Source organism: Paroedura picta, chromosome 10, assembly GCF_049243985.1.
Source record: "Paroedura picta isolate Pp20150507F chromosome 10, Ppicta_v3.0, whole genome shotgun sequence".
In the NCBI taxonomy this organism is placed as follows: domain Eukaryota; kingdom Metazoa; phylum Chordata; class Lepidosauria; order Squamata; family Gekkonidae; genus Paroedura; species Paroedura picta.
Window position 1 is genome coordinate 65,068,370 of NC_135378.1, and position 17,299 is coordinate 65,085,668.

The 17,299-nt window shown below is 46.3% G+C and overlaps 1 protein-coding gene across 4 annotated transcripts in view; it reads right to left on the bottom strand.

Annotated features, from left to right (window-relative positions):
- UGT8 (UDP glycosyltransferase 8) overlaps window positions 1-14,916 on the bottom strand; it is a 38,556-nt gene extending 23,640 nt beyond the window's left edge. Inside the window, exon 1 of one of the 4 annotated variants that reach the window (XM_077300478.1) lies at window positions 13,407-13,620. The gene's annotated coding sequence lies outside the window, so the exon portion shown is untranslated. Of the gene's footprint in view, window positions 1-13,365; window positions 13,621-13,684; window positions 13,844-14,283 lie in introns of those variants that run through there. The other 3 variants (XM_077300477.1, XM_077300476.1, XM_077300475.1) reach the window with 3 other exon arrangements.
- Window positions 14,917-17,299: the final 2,383 nt, after the last annotated feature.

Below are 17,299 nucleotides of genomic sequence, written 5' to 3' on the forward strand. Positions count from 1 at the left end.
AGCGGCATAAATATACAAAGACAGACACTATGCTCCAAGGCCGTAGACAGATGAAGGCCTATCTAAGGCTTTAAAACTTAACAGATCTTTATCTCAGTAAGACTGACAAAATGTCTTATTAAGAGGAAAAGCCCCAGTGAAAGATAAACATGTCTTGTCTCCCTCTACAGGACAGGAGGAGGTAAATCTCAGCCACTATAGAAGTAAACAAATCTGCCAAATTCTTTTAAAAACAACATATACCTTTTATAATGTTCATTTCCACTCTCACATTAGTCATGAAAAATACACGGTTAAAAGTTTATGAATGCATCAAGACAGGGTTTGTTTGTTTGTTTCAATGACAATAAGGAAGCAAGCGTTAACACCTCAGAATGATTCAGTGCAATAAACTGAAAAAACATTATTCATATTTACCAGAGTCAAATTATAAATTCTTAAGTGTAATAACTTTGTAGAAACATTATGCACCTTCGTTTGGCACCAGAGAAAATAAATATTTGGATTTATGCCTTGAAATAATGTGTAGCTTGAAACAAGCTATCTATACGTCACACCAGAGTATGAGAGCCAAGAATCTCAACATTTTCCTGTTTCTGACCACAGGAAGTGGCATTTCAATCAGCCTCACAATTACAATCTCAAGGTAAAATACACCAAAGTCATTCAGCTAGTATGATTTCTACTATTTAGAGCCCATTTGTTTTACTTCGTTTAAACCCTGCCTTTCTCTGTAACAGAGACCCAAAGAAGCTTTCACTATTCTCCTATTTCCCTTCTTCTCCTCACAACAACCCTGTGAAGGACTGAGAGGATGTGACTGGCCCAAAGTTCCAGCAAGCTTCTCTAGAAGAGCAGGGATCTGAACCCAGGTCTCCAGATCCTTGTCCAACAATATAACTGCTATATCTCACTGGCTCTCAAATGGCAAGGTATGCTGCACATCAAAATAAAATGTTAAATATATATTTATACATAAATATATTAAAATATGATTTTTTAATGTTTAGAAATTGCTTAGGAAGGGTGACAAGGCACCGAGGAGGATAAACGGGAATTCTAAGAGGAGAGACTACATCTCCCAGCAGCTCCTAACTCTGCCCAAAGAAACAGTTGCCTTGTCTTGAAGGGGGGAGGGGAGAGTTTGAAGATAGATGAACAGCCAGGAACTGCCCCGAGGCAGAAAGGCATCTGTGAATATTGTGGAAGTCAGAGCAAAAGAGTTCTACTACCAGACTAAAGTAAAGGTAAAGAATGATGAAAATTAGTTACCTGGGAAGTACTGTGGTTATAAGAAATAGACTATAATTCTGAGCCCTGGGAAGAAGAGCCTGGAACTAAAGTATTTATACAACTCAACTGAGAAGCACAAAAAGCATGGAAAAAGATTCATACTTTCGAACCCTATTACAGTTTCCCACTCCTTCTTGGATGAAGTTTCCCTATTTATCTACCACATTAATTCTTCTTTCCATTGAGCATATGTTAGTGCAGGTTTGGAACCTACCAGAGCTGAGACAGGGTTTGTTGGCCCTGAATGGCATTATATGTAATCGACTGTTTAGGTCAGGGGTAGTCAAACAGTGGCCCTCCAGATGACCATGGACTACAATTCCCATGAGCCCCTAACCGCACTGGTTTAGATGCTATTTATGCTATGATGCAAATCAACCAAAATATTTTTAGAAATATTTGCAGATAAAAACATGTTTCCAATATTTGCAGTTAAATACATGTTTCCAAATTGCTTAGGTAGGAGACTGACACACGCAGAGGAGAAAAGGCTGCTTCTTTCTTCCTTAAAGGTAGTGCTGGAGGGGAAATATGACAGAGCATGTGATATACAGAACTGTGAAAAGCTATATTATTCTTCAGAATTATTACTGATTGCTGTGTTCTTTGCATCTGACATTCAGAACAAATTGCATATAATCAATATGTAAACTATACATGAGGCAGGGGCACAAACTCTGTGGCTTGTGGAAATCCACATTCACTTTCACCATCAACCAAAACAGTCACAGGATTAATGTATAACCTGTGTGCTATCAAACACACACATACAATAATACAATATATAAATATTAACATTACATATATAGAGAAGAAGAGAAGAGCTGTTTCTAACCCACTTTTCATTATCCAAAGGTGTCTCAAAGTGGTTTACAATCATCTAACCTTCCTCTCCTTACAACAGACACCCTGTGAGGTAAGTGAGGCTGAGAGAGCGTTGAGAGTATTGTGACTGGCTCAAAGTCACCCAGCTGGCTGCATGTGGAGGAGTAGAGGATAAAATCTGATTTTCCAGTTTAAAGGTTGTCACTCTTAACCACTATACCAAGCTGGCTCTTGGTTATAATTTCTTTTAAGTACCACAATATTTCTCTACATATAGGAAACACCTTTCCCCACCACTGTTGGACCTTAGCCATCCTTTGCATATCTGGAGTGTCAAGAAAGGCTTGCCATTCGGCCTTAAGAAACAAAATAATGTGCCAAGCTTTTAAGTTCATTATTAGGTTGGATAATTTTTAAAATGCTTGCCTATGCTAAAAGTTTCCTTCAAATTTCCTTCAAACTTCCTACAAAAAGTTTTGATTTGTTCAAAGCTAATCAGGATGCCTACTCCCAGCCACAATAATGCTACTGCAACTTAAGTAGCCACTGGGCCAGGCAAAAGCCCTAAGCATGCTGCTGCTATGCAGCAAGACCACAGAAGTTTGGCCAAATGGTAGCCCTGTGGGGCAAAAATCAGGACATGCCAAGTGAGCTTTAGTTTAGGCCACAAGGGGATGTTGAAAGAACCCCAGCAAGAACATAGGGGGAAGTCCAGCTGCCATTGTCTGGTGGAGTTCTGCAAGGAGCAATCCTCTCCCCCACACTGTTTAACATCTTCATGCACCCTCTGGCCCATCAGCATGCTGATGACATCCAGCTCTATCTCTTGATGGATGGCCACCCTGTTCCCCCAACCCAAGATTCATTTGCAAGATGTTTGGAAGCTGTGACAGTCTGGCTCAAGCAAAAATGGCTGAAACTCAACCCATCCATGATGGAGGTCTTCTGGCTGGACAGGAAGGAACCAGAAGAGGAAACATGCTTGCCTTGTCCCTGGATGGAGTGCAATTGAAGATCTTGCATTCAAGCCAGGAATTTGGGCTTGATTCTTGATGCCTCCTTGTCAATGGAGCACAGGTTACCAAGGTAGCCCAGTTGGCATTTTACAATCTATACCAGGCAAGGCTACTGATGCCCTTTATGGTCCCAGAACACTTAGCCAAAATGATCCACATGATGGTCATCTCCAGACTAGATTTCTGTAACTCTACACATGCTTTCACTTGTCCTTGACCTGGAAATTATAGTTGGTATAAAATATAGCTGCTAAGGTTCTCACTAAAACACCATGGAGAGCCCACATTCAACCTGCACAGAGGAAGCTGCACTGGTTGCCAATTGAATTCCAGATCAAGTTCAAAGTATGTTTTTGACCTTTAAGACTTTTCATTTAGTTAATTACCATATTCTGATAGGCATTGAAAGAGTTGCAAATAGTATCTATGAGAAAGGCTAATTACATACATGCAAGCTGAAGTAGGCCCACTATTATTCATGTTAATTCTTGGTAAATCTAGGGTTCTTAGCCTCACAATAACCTTTGGGGGGGGGGCTTCTTCCTGCAAGGATGGGGATTGTTGTTGTTATGTGCGAAGTCGTGTCCGACCCATCGCGACCCCATGGACAATTATCCTCCAGGCCTTCCTGTCCTCTACCATTCCCCGGAGTCCATTTAAGTTTGCACCTACTGCTTCAGTGACTCCAGCCACCTCATTCTCTGTCATCCCCTTCTTCTTTTGCCCTCAATCGCTCCCAGCATTAGGCTCTTCTCCAGGGAGTCCTTCCTTCTCATGAGGTGGCCAAAGTATTTGAGTTTCATCTTCAGGATCTGGCCTTCTAAAGAGCAGTCAGGGCTGATCTCCTCTAGGACTGACCGGTTTGTTCGTCTTGCAGTCCAAGGGACTCGCAAGAGTCTTCTCCAGCACCAGAGGATGGGGATACTCAGAAACAAAAGGAACCACATAATTTGTATTGCCTACTGTGTCCCACCCCCAAAATACTTCAGGACTTTACACACACACAAGCACTGATTACGACAGTTATCATCTCAGAACTTTGAGTGTCAGAAAGATCGACATTTTGAAGAGTCTATATATTTTTATTTCACATTCATAGTTAAGGCCCTAATTTATTAACTGTTTGAGAAACAGAAAATTTGGCACAGTATAATTACTTCCCAGACTTGACCCTTAACCAGCAAACATCATGTGGCTCTTCTTTCAGGTATGATATTCAGAATCCTAAACATCCCTGCTGCTTTCTTTTCTATTGTCTTTCACAACTTCAGTACATATAGAGATTACTGAGTTGGCATCATTGTTGCAATCTGCTTGATCTGTTGTTGATAACTTGATTCCTGATCATTTTGGGGTGCACAAACATTAGCAGAAAGTGTGGTGGAATTTATTTCACATTATGTGATGTTTCTTTAGGTCCGAAGGGCACTTATTGTGTAGTAGAAAAGATTAGAACAAAATTTGAGTCCAGTGACATCTTTGAATCCAGTAACAGATTCAGGAATACAATGGGCACTAGATGGGGGGGGGGTGGAAGAACTCTGGATGGCCACTCCCTCCCCCCAGGATCTGGAAAGGCTGCAGGAGGGGGGCCTCTGAGCTTTGGAGGGAAGTGGAAGGAGGAGAGGGTGGTCAGGAGTGGGGAACAGAAGGCAGTTGGCTGGCTGCTGGACAGACAGGCAAGCTGGTTGGAGGAGGAGGCACTGAGTGGCACTTAAGCCATGAGACATGCTCCTCTTCCAAGGCCTTACCAGAAATATATTATGTAGAACAGATAAGCTTCAGATATCTTCTTCAGATATCTCAGAAACTTTAGATTCAGCATAGAAACAAAGCAGCATTGGATTTTATCAACAGGCTGTACAGCAAAATGACTAAAGTCCACAAAATTCAACAAGACAAGTTAATTCAATGATATAGCTTCTGATGTCATCACTCATTATACTACTGTTTAAAATGATATTAGCTCTAATAATATTTTAACATAATGTTTAAAATGTGTTCATATCTATTATTTGTATATTTATTATTGTATTACTATCTTACTTGTAACAGCTAATGGCTAGATACAATAAACTTGACTAACGCTGAAATCTTTACAGAAAAACAAATGGACTTAGGCAACTTGAACTGATCCTACATTGAGTAGGGGGTTGGACTAGATGGCCTGTATGGCCCCTTCCAACTCTATGATTCTATGATTCTAACAATATATTATCAGGAATATTACTCATTTCAATTTGTTGCCCTACTTGTGAACTTCTTGGGAAACTTAGCTGACACAAAATGCTAGATTAGATGGACCCCGGTATGAAACAGAAAGCCTATTTATATATTTTGTAGTCCCTGGGAACTGCAAGGAAATAATGGCCCCTGTACGCACACACACACTCATGGAGACACATAGGGACTAAGAAGTGTAGTTAGAATGGGAAGCCCAGAAACTAGCTTGATCCTACAATTGAACAAAAACAGACTATTTTTTAAAAAATCCTCAGCAAACATAGAATTTGAACAGCTTTATCAAATCTTTCTTCAGGGGCACAAAGAGTCTTTCTTATCTGATCTACAAGCTATTTTCTAGTCAGGATCTCCCAGACTTTTAGACACCAAAAGTAAAGTCAGACTTTTTATAACTGCAATTGGAAGGAAAGAGGAGCTGGGGCTCTGGCTCAGTTGTTCCCCAAATGGCTCAGACAGAGAGAAAGTTAGTAGGTGCTGCCTTTTTCCTTCTACTAGGTGCCTTGCCGTTATGGGAGTTATGAACAACGCTCCTCCAGGGCTCTACGGACTCACATGCTGCCTACCAATTCACAAAGGCTAAAGCCTAAATTCATGATTCATCTTGCCAAACAAATTATCCAAGTGCAGCCTTCCCAATGAAGAAAAATAGATGAAAAGGGAGGGGAAGGAGACTTTGAATGTAGTTGAATATTTATTAATAAAGTTAATCTCTATATCATTTAGCAAAATCTTTCATCACATGACTGGCAGCATATTACTGGGAATTAAGTCAAAAAAGTCAAACTAAGTCTACAATCCTGTTTCACACATCAAAGACTTTTGGGAATCCCATTCAGGAAGGCAACAATGTTCACTTGCTACCGTTTCCTTAGAACTGACTATCACATTGCCTCTGAGCCATGATGTCCAATGGCCATTGATTTGTCTACCACCATTTTAAATCCATCAAAAATTTAATCTATCCATCTATTTGTGCAGTACACTTTCATCCCATCCTTCCAAAGCGGTCTAAGCAGAGAGCATGGGTCCCTTCATTTTTCAAGATCACCCTGTGAGACAGAATAGACTGAGACTGCAGTTGGCCCAACATCACCTGATCAGCTTCAAGACAGAATGAGAATGGAAACTTAGATCCTACAGATTTTAGTCCAATATCTGTTGTCCACTGCACAAATCCACACAAGACTGGCTGTCAACCACACCATACTTTATGTCATGATAATCTTTAGCAGTTAATTATGTCTTCCAGGAAGAACTAGCTTATTTTGTTTGTTTTTCAAAACACAGCATATCAATTTAACATGAGGTACAGTATGTAACAGCAAATAAATTGCTAGACAATTTCATTATTGCTTGAAGGCATAGTAATTTATGGCATTGGTCTTCATCTTTCTAGTTAGGAACTAGAGCTGACATTTATTTGCAAGTGTGAAAACAAGTGTGCCACTACAGTTGCCAGACCTCCGTCCTCAACACTTTGGGGGATGAGGCATGAGGGGAAGTTTCCATGTGTATTGCAACATCACCTCCACATTTTTCTCCTATGGCTCATTCAAACAGCAGGAGCAAGAAGGAGGTTTCCTACTTTTCCAGGTAAACGAGGAATCCTATGTGACACACTTCCTGTCTCTCTTTATACCCACTGAGGAGCAGCAAAAAAGGCAGAAACAAGACAGTGAGCTGAGTTCACACACTAGTTGGTAGCTGAGCATTTGACCCTTCCATGCTAGCTTTACTCTTAAACAGTTATATTAACTGAACAGGCCAAAACAGACAAGATGGATCTCATAGGGTTGTGCTAGGGTTGTGAGTGTCCTGCATAGTGCAGGGGGTTGGACTAGATTATTATTATTATTATTATTATTGAATTTATTTCCCGCCACTCCCTTGCGGCTCGTGGCGGGTTACAACAGTATAAAACCCCATAAAATACATTAAAACCAATTAACATGTCAATAGTTAATGACTACCTGGCAAGAGCGGCTAATCAACTACCCATTCCCCCCCTAGCAAGTGGAGAGGGGATACTGATGGTATTCGTGTCTAATCCCAATCCTCAGGTCCCGGGGGGGCGTAGATGTTAAGCCTGGTCTCAACCGTAAACCTGGCGGAAGAGCTCCGTCTTGCAGGCCCTGCGGAACGATGGAAGGTCCCGCAGGGCCCGCAGCTCTCCCGGGAGCTCATTCCACCAGGCAGGGGCCAGGACCGAGAAGGCCCTGGCCCAGGCCAGGCGTGCTTCCCTAGGGCCGGGGACGACCAATAGATTTTCTCCCGCAGAGCGTAAAGCTCTACGGGGGGCATAGGGCGATAAGCGGTCCCTCAGGTATGTGGGTCCCAACTCGCGTAAAGCCTTGAAGGTTAAAACCAAAACCTTGAACCGGATCCGGGCAGCAATTGGCAACCAGTGCAGCTGCCTCAGCACTGGCTGGATATGGGCCCTCCAAGGTGTGCCAGTGAGGACCCTGGCAGCTGCGTTCTGCACTAGCTGAAGTTTCCGGATCAAGGACAAGGGAAGGCCCGCGTAGAGCGAGTTACAGAAATCTATTCTGGAGGTGACCGTTGCATGGATCACCGTGGCCAGGTGTTCGGGGGACAGGTAGGGCGCTAGTAGTCGGGCCTGGCGAAGTTGGAAGAATGCCTGGCCTGCTACTCTTTTGATCTGCGCCTCCAAAGTTAGGGAGGCATCAATGATCACGCCCAAATTCCTGGCCTGGGACGCGATGGTAAGATGCGCCCCTCCCAGGGTGGGCAAGCGCGCTTCCTGATCCTGCCCCCTGCGTCCCAGCCACAGGACCTCCGTCTTGGAGGGGTTGAGTTTCAGACGACTCTGCTCGAACCATTCTGTCACCGCTTCCAAACATCTGGCAAATGGTTCCGGGGGAGAGTCCGGGTGGCCGTCCATGAGGAGATAGAGCTGGGTGTCATCAGCATACTGGTGGCAACCCAGTCCAAAACTCCGCACCAGCTGGGCCAGAGGGCGCATAAGGACCGCGCCCTGTGGGACTCCACATGGAAGTCTGTAGGAGCGCGAGAGCTCATCCCCCACTGCTACCCTCTGGGTCCGGTCCTGGAGAAAGGAGCGTATACAGCGTAAAGCTGTGCCCCGTATCCCCGTTTCGGCGAGGCGGTGGACCAACAATTCGTGGTCCACGGTGTCAAAAGCGGCCCGACAGGTCCAGAAGAACCAGCACTGCCGACCCGCCTCTATCCAGCTGGCGACGGAGATCATCCAGCAGGGCGACCAGCACCGTCTCCACCCCGTGGCCAGGTCGGAAGCCAGACTGATATGGATCGAGTGCCGAAGTTTCTTCCAAGAATGCCAGGAGCTGGTCTGCCGCGGCCCTTTCGACCACCTTGCCCAGGAACGCTAAGTGCGATACTGGGCGGTAGCTGTCTGGGTCTCGCGGGTCCAGCATAGATCTTTTCAGGAGAGGGCGGACCATTGCCTCCCTTAACTGCTCAGGGAACTCCCCGGAATCCAGGGAGAGATTGACAATATCCCTGAGCTGGCCTCCTATCTTCTGGCCCCCTCCTTTGAGGAGCCATGACGGACAGGGGTCGAGGGGGCACGTGGTCGCCCTGACCGAACCTAGCAACTCGTCCACTTCGGGTAGAGAGAGCCGTCTGAAGCCATCGAACGTCACCTCCAAAGGCGGCCAACAGGTCTCCAGTTCATTTACTATATTAACTGTGGCGGGAAGAGCGCGGCGGAGCGACGAGATGACCCATGAGGCCCCTTCCAACTCTATGATTCTATGATTCTAGGATGACAGAAGAAAGCTGCACTGAGAGAAGCTGGCACTCGATGAAAGAATCCTCGAATAGAGCCAGTTTGGTGTAGTGGTTTGATTCCCTGCTCCTCCCCCACATGCAGCCTGCTGAATGGCCTTGAACTCACCACAGCACTGATAAAGCTGTTCTGACCGAGCAGTAATATCAGGGCTCTCTCAGCCTCACCTGTCTTACAGGGTTGTGAGGAGAGGAAAGGGAAGGTGATTGTAAACCCCTTTGAGACTCCTTTGGGTAGAGAAAATCAGCATATAAGAACCAACTCCTCTTCTTCATTTACTTTTATGTCCTGCTATGCCATGCCACTTCAGTGGAAATGTGAGAGAGATTAGATACTTCAAGTGATACTTCATTTTATTTCAGCTTTGCCAGAACTGGGTATCCACAGACAGATTCTGTATCATTTTTTACTATTACCATATCTAAATGGAAGGTAGTATTGCATAGAAAGGTATCTTATTATTGGTTATAAAAATGTAAGTTACCTAACTATATTCGGACAACTTTGACTATGTCACTACAATGTCATAATCACAAAGAATTGTTGCTCTGCCAGATTATCTTTCTGTACAAAAATTAGTTTTTATGACAGTGATTAAATAGATGTCTTATTAAAGTCCTTTTAAATTATTTCTGCAGTTCATTTTCAAATTAAAAAATGCTGAATACCTTGCATAACTAGTCAGGAATGTCCTATTAGTGTTGAGAGAAATACAGAATGAAAAGAAACAGTAGCACTGGAAGGAAACAGATGGAGAGGAAGCATTTACTGCAGTGGTGCAGCAGAAAATCAGCAAAGTCAAGTTGTACCTTTTTTTTCCCTTCCTAAAACCATGAGATCTTGCTGTTCTTTGGTGGAAAAAAAAGGGAACAGGGTGTTACCTGCTTTGCTTTAATACTACCCCAAACATGATACTGTTATACAAATACAGAATTCCATTTGGTCCAGGATTTAGGACCTCAGTATCCCTATATTAAGGAGGAGGTATTTGAGTTTGTAAGCACTAGAAAATTACAGACAGATCTTTCATTATCCAGTGGTATGTCTATTTTGTTCTGCTTCCTTCTTAATCTGTCAAAGAGCCAGCTAAATTAATATTTCCTTTCCTACCATGTCCATTTCAATTACACTGACCAATAGTTCCCACAGGAAGACATAATACCTACAATGCTAAGCCTCCTTACAAGGCCAAACAAACATTCTGCCTTATTCCACCTTACTTCAAAGGGACATATCTCACTTTCAACCAGATTCCTTCACCTGCTGCCCACAATGCCCTTGTTTCTTCCTCTTTCAGTCACAAAGTCCTAAAGTCCTAAAAAGGAACTCTTCGTTCTGAGCTACTAAGAACAGAAATCACAAATGCATTATAATATGTTTAAACTAGAGGCAAAGGCCATTATACTCAGGAATATAACCGGCGCTTCGATGCAAACATGCAGTCAACTTCCTGGGTCTGGCTACTTAGCAAAAGCTCCTGCCTACTCTTGAAACCCCACCTCCAAACCTCAAGAAATATTCCTTACACAGGAGTCACCAACCTCCAGTTGTGGCCTGGAAATCTCCTGGAACTGAACTATAGAAATCAGCTCTCCAGGGAAACATGGAGGACTCTACTACAACAACAACTCATCTACAGGCTCCTGGAGAAGAAAGAGCTTACTTAGGAGGGGGGAACTCTGTAGCAGAGAGGTTGCAGGATGGGAGAGGTTTGGACCTGGGGATTTGCTGGAATGGCCGGTCATTTCCAGGCAACAGAGATCAGTTCCCCTGAAGAAAAGCCCCAGCTCTGGATCCCATGGAGGTGCAGAGATGCCAGGCTCCAGGGGGGAACAAAGAAAAGTTGTGTGGCATTAATTGCTAATAACAACATCAAATAATTCATAAATTTGTCACAGTTCCTTCCTTCAATTAAAATATTTGATAGCAAAATTTGCTTGAAGAACTATAAATGTTTCAGTCTGTACCTTCTTCAATTCAATATCAAAGTAAATCAACAACAGTTGTATGTTACAATCAAACATGACAAAATTGGTTGTTAGCTTTTCTTAACTTTTTTTACCATTGAGAGACTCCTGAAATATTCTTCAGCCTTTAAGAAACCCCAGAAGTGGGATCTCAAGGTCCCCGCTGGAGGCCACTATCTGCAACCCTGGTCAGGGGTGCCAGCCTCCAGGTGGGACCTGAAGAACCCACCGGATGAAAGCTCCTCTCAACACTACAGAGCTCAGTTCCCCTAGAGGAAAGGGCTGCTTGGGATGGGGACAGAGGGATATATTGCACTCCTCTCCCTACAAACATAGAGAACACAGAAGACAAAAGTATACCCTTTCTTCTGAAATACCTCTCCATGTAGGAAATACCTGAGTTTCTCCCTCCTTTGATTGCTCTGAGAAGGCATTGGCCAGAAGATCCAAATTTAAAGGAAAAGAATCCCATAACAGTCAATGAACAAGTAAAAAAAAGAGCTACACCATCTTTCTGCAACAGCTTTTTCTGCCTGTGCTCTAGCTATAGCTCTTTCAGGCAATGGTAATTTGTACAGCTTGGTGTAGTGGTTAAGAGCAGCAGCTTCTAATGTGTGAGCTGAATTTGATTCCCTGCTCCTTTCTGTACTAGGTGATTGTGGGCTAATTGCAGTCTTGTTAGAAACTGTTCTCACAGTGTACTGACACTTAGAAACTGTCAGTACACACCTGGTTCTTAACAGAGCAAATAATAGCCCCACCTAGGGTTGTTAGCCTCTAGGTGGTAGTTGGAGATCTCCTGGGATTACAATGTGTCTCCAGCTGACAGAGATCAGTTTCCCTGGAGAAAATGGCTGCTTTGGAAGATAGACTCCATAGCATTATACCTCACTGAAGTTGCTCCCCAACCCCTGCCCATCTCAAGCTTCACCCCCAAAATCTCAGGTATTTCCCAATTTAGAGCTGACAACCTTAGCCCCATCCTAGGGGTGTTTCAGTGGAGGATTGGAATGGGATGGGAAATTTATGCTCTTTTTCCCTATATATTTCCCCACCTGTTGCCTACCACTGCTCAGCTGGAGAGCAGTTAAAAGAAAACCCTATAGCTCACGCTGTAGTGTTATGTGACTTTCATTTTAAAAAAAGTAACATAGGGCAAAATGAAATTGGTGGAAACTGTGATAAAATTATAGATTCCAGAAATTCCCAGAACTACCTATGCTATTTCAGTTTTGGTTTTTTTACTGGAAGTTCTTGTCCATATGCTTGTCCATAATCCTCCCAATAGTTGCAACCGTATCCTGAGCTGCATTCCCTCCTCCCTTGAGAATTAAGTTTCAAAAATTGGTATACTCACAGAATTCCCAGTACCCATCTGGTCTAAGGGTAAGGGTAAGGGGGGGGGGGATATTATACATCGTGTATATTTAAAAAAAAACAGTGGTGTGATAACTTCTATTTAAAGCACAGAGTTTCTGGGATATTACATTTTAATTCCCCTTTTGATACTGGCCCTGAGGCGCCTAACAGGCATATGACTTACTAGTAAGGGCAAGCAATTACCGTATTTGCTGGTGTATAAGACGACTGGGCGTATAAGACGACCCCCCAACATTTCCACTCAAAATATAGACTTTGTTATATTACATTACATTACAGTACTATGGGCAGCTATGTCTATCCCAACTGAAGTGCACCGGGCGTATAGGACGACCCCCCCACTTGGAGGCATGTTTTTCAGGGGGGGAAAGTAGTCTTATACGCCAGCAAATACTGTACATCAACCTGAGGACCAGATTCTGCCAGTCAGCATTAGGAGAACACCCATTTTCCCCTTCCCCAAAACAAACTGGCTAAGCTTCCACTGAGTGATAGAGCTGCCAACCACCATTTGGGGCCTGGAAATCTCTTGGAATTACAAGCAATCTCCCCTGTACAACATCAATCCCCCTGAAGAACATGGCTTCGTGGGAAGAGAGTAGACTCCCACCCATTATATGCCAATGAGGTCTATCCCTTTACCCCAAATACCACCCTCCTCCACTCCAAAACCCCCAAGGCAACCCCACTGAGTGAAGAGAGCTGGCTGCAGCCCCCCACTTCCATAGCTAAGCTACTAGCTAGCCCACCCTCCGCCAGCTGTTCCCCAGAGAAAGTCAGCCCCCCCCCTCACATGCCTACAGCCCTGCCTCTTCGCCGCCCCCCCCCCTCATCGTCTCCCCCAACCCACCTTCCAGGCAGAGGCCCTGGCTTCACGCCCCCATTTTCTACCTCTCGGTCAGCTTCCCTCGCAAGGAAACCCGACACCCCTTCCCAGCATCGGAGGGCGGGCGAGGGGGACCGGCTTCTTGTCACTCGAGCTACTTTCTTTCTTGTCGGGACTCTCCTGCGTTTGGCTGCCCTCCAGGCCCTTCCTCCCGGGAGAGACACCGGCCTGCCCGCGAACTACCGGGAGGGAGGGGGGGGGGCTCAGGATGCTTTCCCGAAGAGGCTGGAAGGAGGAGTGGAGTGGAGTGGGGGGGGGAGGAGCCGCCAACGGCTCTCCTCACCTCACAAGCCGCGTCCGGGCGCTCCTCTCGCGAAGGCGAAGAAAGAGAGGGCGAGATGCCCATCGCCTCCCCGCCCAGGCGGGGTCCAGAGGGCAGCCGCGCCGCCGCGCCCCACCCGCCCAACTTAGGTGACCATTATGATTGAGAGGAGTGGCGCGCGCCCACGCTCCCGAGCGGGGGGGGGGAGGGGGAGGAGGAGGCGAGGGCGCCTTGAAACAGCGGCGCTTGCTCCCTCTCTCTCCCCACCCCCCGCCCGCACTTCCACACACCCCCTCCAAAAGTCCCTCGGCCTCCCGCCAGGCGGACGCAGCCTCGTCCCAGCTCAGGTGGCTGAGGAAGGCGCCCCCTCCCCCACCCCAAGCACCTGCCGCCCTCCTCGACCTTCCTCTTCCCGCGCGCTTGACGACCCACACACACAGAGACGGGAGCGCGGCGTCACCTCCACAACCGCACAAGCTTTCCTCCGCGGCCCCCTTCCCGCCGCCGCCGCCGCTCCGCTCACTTCCCCACCTGGCCGCCTGGTGCGCGCCCCCTTTCACCTTCTGCATCGCTCGTCCTCCCGCAGCCTGCCGCCCACCCCCGGGTTCTGGCTTTCTTACCTCGCTTCAGGAAGGGCTACCCCGGCTCGCTCGTGTCTGTAAAGGAGCTGGAATCCTCGGGGGGGGGGGGGATAATGTTGCTGCTGCTGCGTCTGCCCCTCCTCACAGGACAATTTCCCCCCTCTCTCGTTCAATTAAACGGAGGATTCACGTCCCCCTCTTGCCTTCTTGTGCCCCCCCCAATCCGCTGCGGCTGTCCCAGGAGAGGCAGAGGGGGGCGTTTTCACCTCTTGCACTTCCTCTCTGCACCTGCTGCGGGGCTCCGAGGAGGCTGCTGCTGCTGCTGCTCCTGCCACCGGCCGCCTTTGGGCTTGGGGAAGGAGGCAAGAGGGGCTCCAACTCAAGACACCCTCAACTTCGCATCACTTTCTTCTTCTGCCTCTTTCGCTTCCTCCTCGCCCCCCAGCTTCAGACGTGGGCCCTCGATATCCCCATGGCACATGGACCGCTTGCTGACACTGAGCGCCTCCAGGCACACTTTCCACAACTACACCCTGTCCCTGAACAGGGGAAGATCAGGCGGCGACTGTGCGGCGGCCGCTTCCAGATCTCTCCAGGACAAGGTCTTTTAACCTTCCCCGTCCCGTGCTGCTGTCAATGGCCCCCAGGCACATTCTACTTGCATACACTGATCAGGCTCCCAGCAGGGCAGAGATCTCTCCATGGGGCAGCCCCTATCCACACCTCCTAGCAGGCGGGACCCAGTCTCCCTCCCTCTAAGCAGCTTGGCCACATACAGAGAGGCGCTCTCCGACAAGTACAAGAGGAAAAGGAGGCGGCAGCATCTGCGTGGAGAGAGTTGCATGCAAAGAACAAGACACCGAAGGAAGAAGGTGCAACTTGCCTCTGGATCCAGCTCAGCATCTTGGGCTCCCAAAGGTGTGATAACAAAGAGGACTGCTTGGATTGCAAATGGGGGGAAGGAGGGGGAATTGAACTGTTTGGATTATTTCCTGCTAAAACTGTCAGTAGCACTTAAATCTTAATACACTGGCCAGACTAGTACACTTCAGAGTATCTTGGCCCAGCAGGGACACAAGTAAAAAGATGCTGCTTACTTCATCCTTCTAAATCCAGTTGGTTTCCAACCAACAATGCTCAACAATTCTTAGTGCCCAGTGAAACTAGATATTCTCATGTCAGTACCCAAGCGGTACACTTTGCTTATCAATGGGGCAAATGACTATGTGGTTGAATGGTTCAGACTATTATCTAGAAGTCCCAGAATCAAATCCGCATTCCTGCCATGGGATCTTGCTGACCCTGGGCCAGTCATACACTAAGCCTAACTTACCTCATAGGGTTGTTGTGAGGATAAAATGGAAGAGCGAAAGATGATATAAGCCATGTTGGGTCCCTATTGGGGGGAAAAGGTATAAAATAAAGTTAAACTCATGTAACCCAGCAAACATTTTAGTTTTTTTAACCGTCTTTCTGTCCCACATTAACAATACACCTGCACAGTTAACATGAAGGATGCTTGTCCAATGTAGTGTGTGCAAATATGCAAAAAGTGACTTCACACTGCCCTGAGGGAAAACAAAACAATTTCAGTAAACTTTTTGATAGGATTTCCAATGATATTCTGATAGGTAAACTGGAAGACTGCAAACTGGACTCTAGACCAGTTAGGTGGATAGGGAACTGGTTTGAAAACCAGAAAGAATATTCAGTAGCATTTCATCTGATTGGAGGGAGGTATCCAGTGGAGTGCCACGGGGCTTGGTTCCTGGCCCAGCACTTGTCAATATTTTTTTTATAAATGACCTGGATGAATGGGTGGAGGAACTACATATTACATTTGTGGATGACACCAGAAGACAGAGTTCTAAGTCTCGGTGACAAAACACGCTTGTGGGTAGCAGTGTCTGGACTAAGCTAAATATGAATAGTCAATGTGATAACATGGTGAAAAAGGCTAATACAGTCTTGGGATATATCAACAAAGGTATAACATCCAAATTGCAAAATATCTGTCAAGGTGACAGCACGGTCTCCACCCTGTGGCCAGCACAGAAGCCTAACTGGAATGGGTCAAGGGCTGAAGTTTCTTCCAAGAATGCCAGGATCTGATCTGCAATGGCCGTCTCAACTACCTTCCCCAGAAACGCAAGATGCGAGACAAGGCAGTAGCTAGTGGGGTCCCACGGATCCAGCAATGTTTTTTTTTTCAGGAGGGGATGCCCTTTAGGGAACTCTCCAGATATCAAGGAGAGGTTGATAATGACCCACAAGCGGCCTCCTATCCATGGGTCACACAATTTGAGCAACCACGATGGACAGGGATCCTGGTGGCAAGCGGTTGCCCTCACTGACCACAGCAACTTGTCCACTTTGTTTAAAGAGAAGCCATCAAATGTCATCCCACACAATGGCAATGGAGCGTCTAGTTCATATTCTGTACCAATCATGGCAGGAAGGTCACAGTGGCATGATAAGACTGCAGAAAAGGTCACTAATGCCTTGCAGCCCAAGTCCAATTTACTACTATTTTGGTGCCCCTCCTCAAGGACAGTAAGAGTCCAAACTACCCTAAATAATTGCCCTGGGAGAGAGCTAGTGGACTCATGTTTCGCAACCTTCACCACCATCATAAGCAGGCAGTGCAGCTTCATCTTGAGTTTTCCTCCATGCTTCCCTCTTCCTCTCATTAAGCTCCTGGGTATACCATGAAGCATACTTGAGACAAGGGCAGAGAGGGCACTGAGGAGCAATCTTGTTGATAGCAGTCCTTCACTAAGGCCACCAATGAGTCAGGTCCCACAGAGCATTCAGGAATCCCTTGGGCTCCATAAGTCTCCATGGGCAGGCTAAAATGCGCCTGTCGCCCAAACAGGGAGGGGGTGCTACCCTCAACTGGGCCTTCAGGGCATAGTGGTCTGACCATGGGATGACATTACTCATCACCAGATCCACCTCTACCACAGCATCAAAGATCAGATCAAGGGTATGGCCAGCCTGATGGGTGGGGCCAGCAACAAATTGCGAGAACCCCAGAGTCACCATGGCCAACACC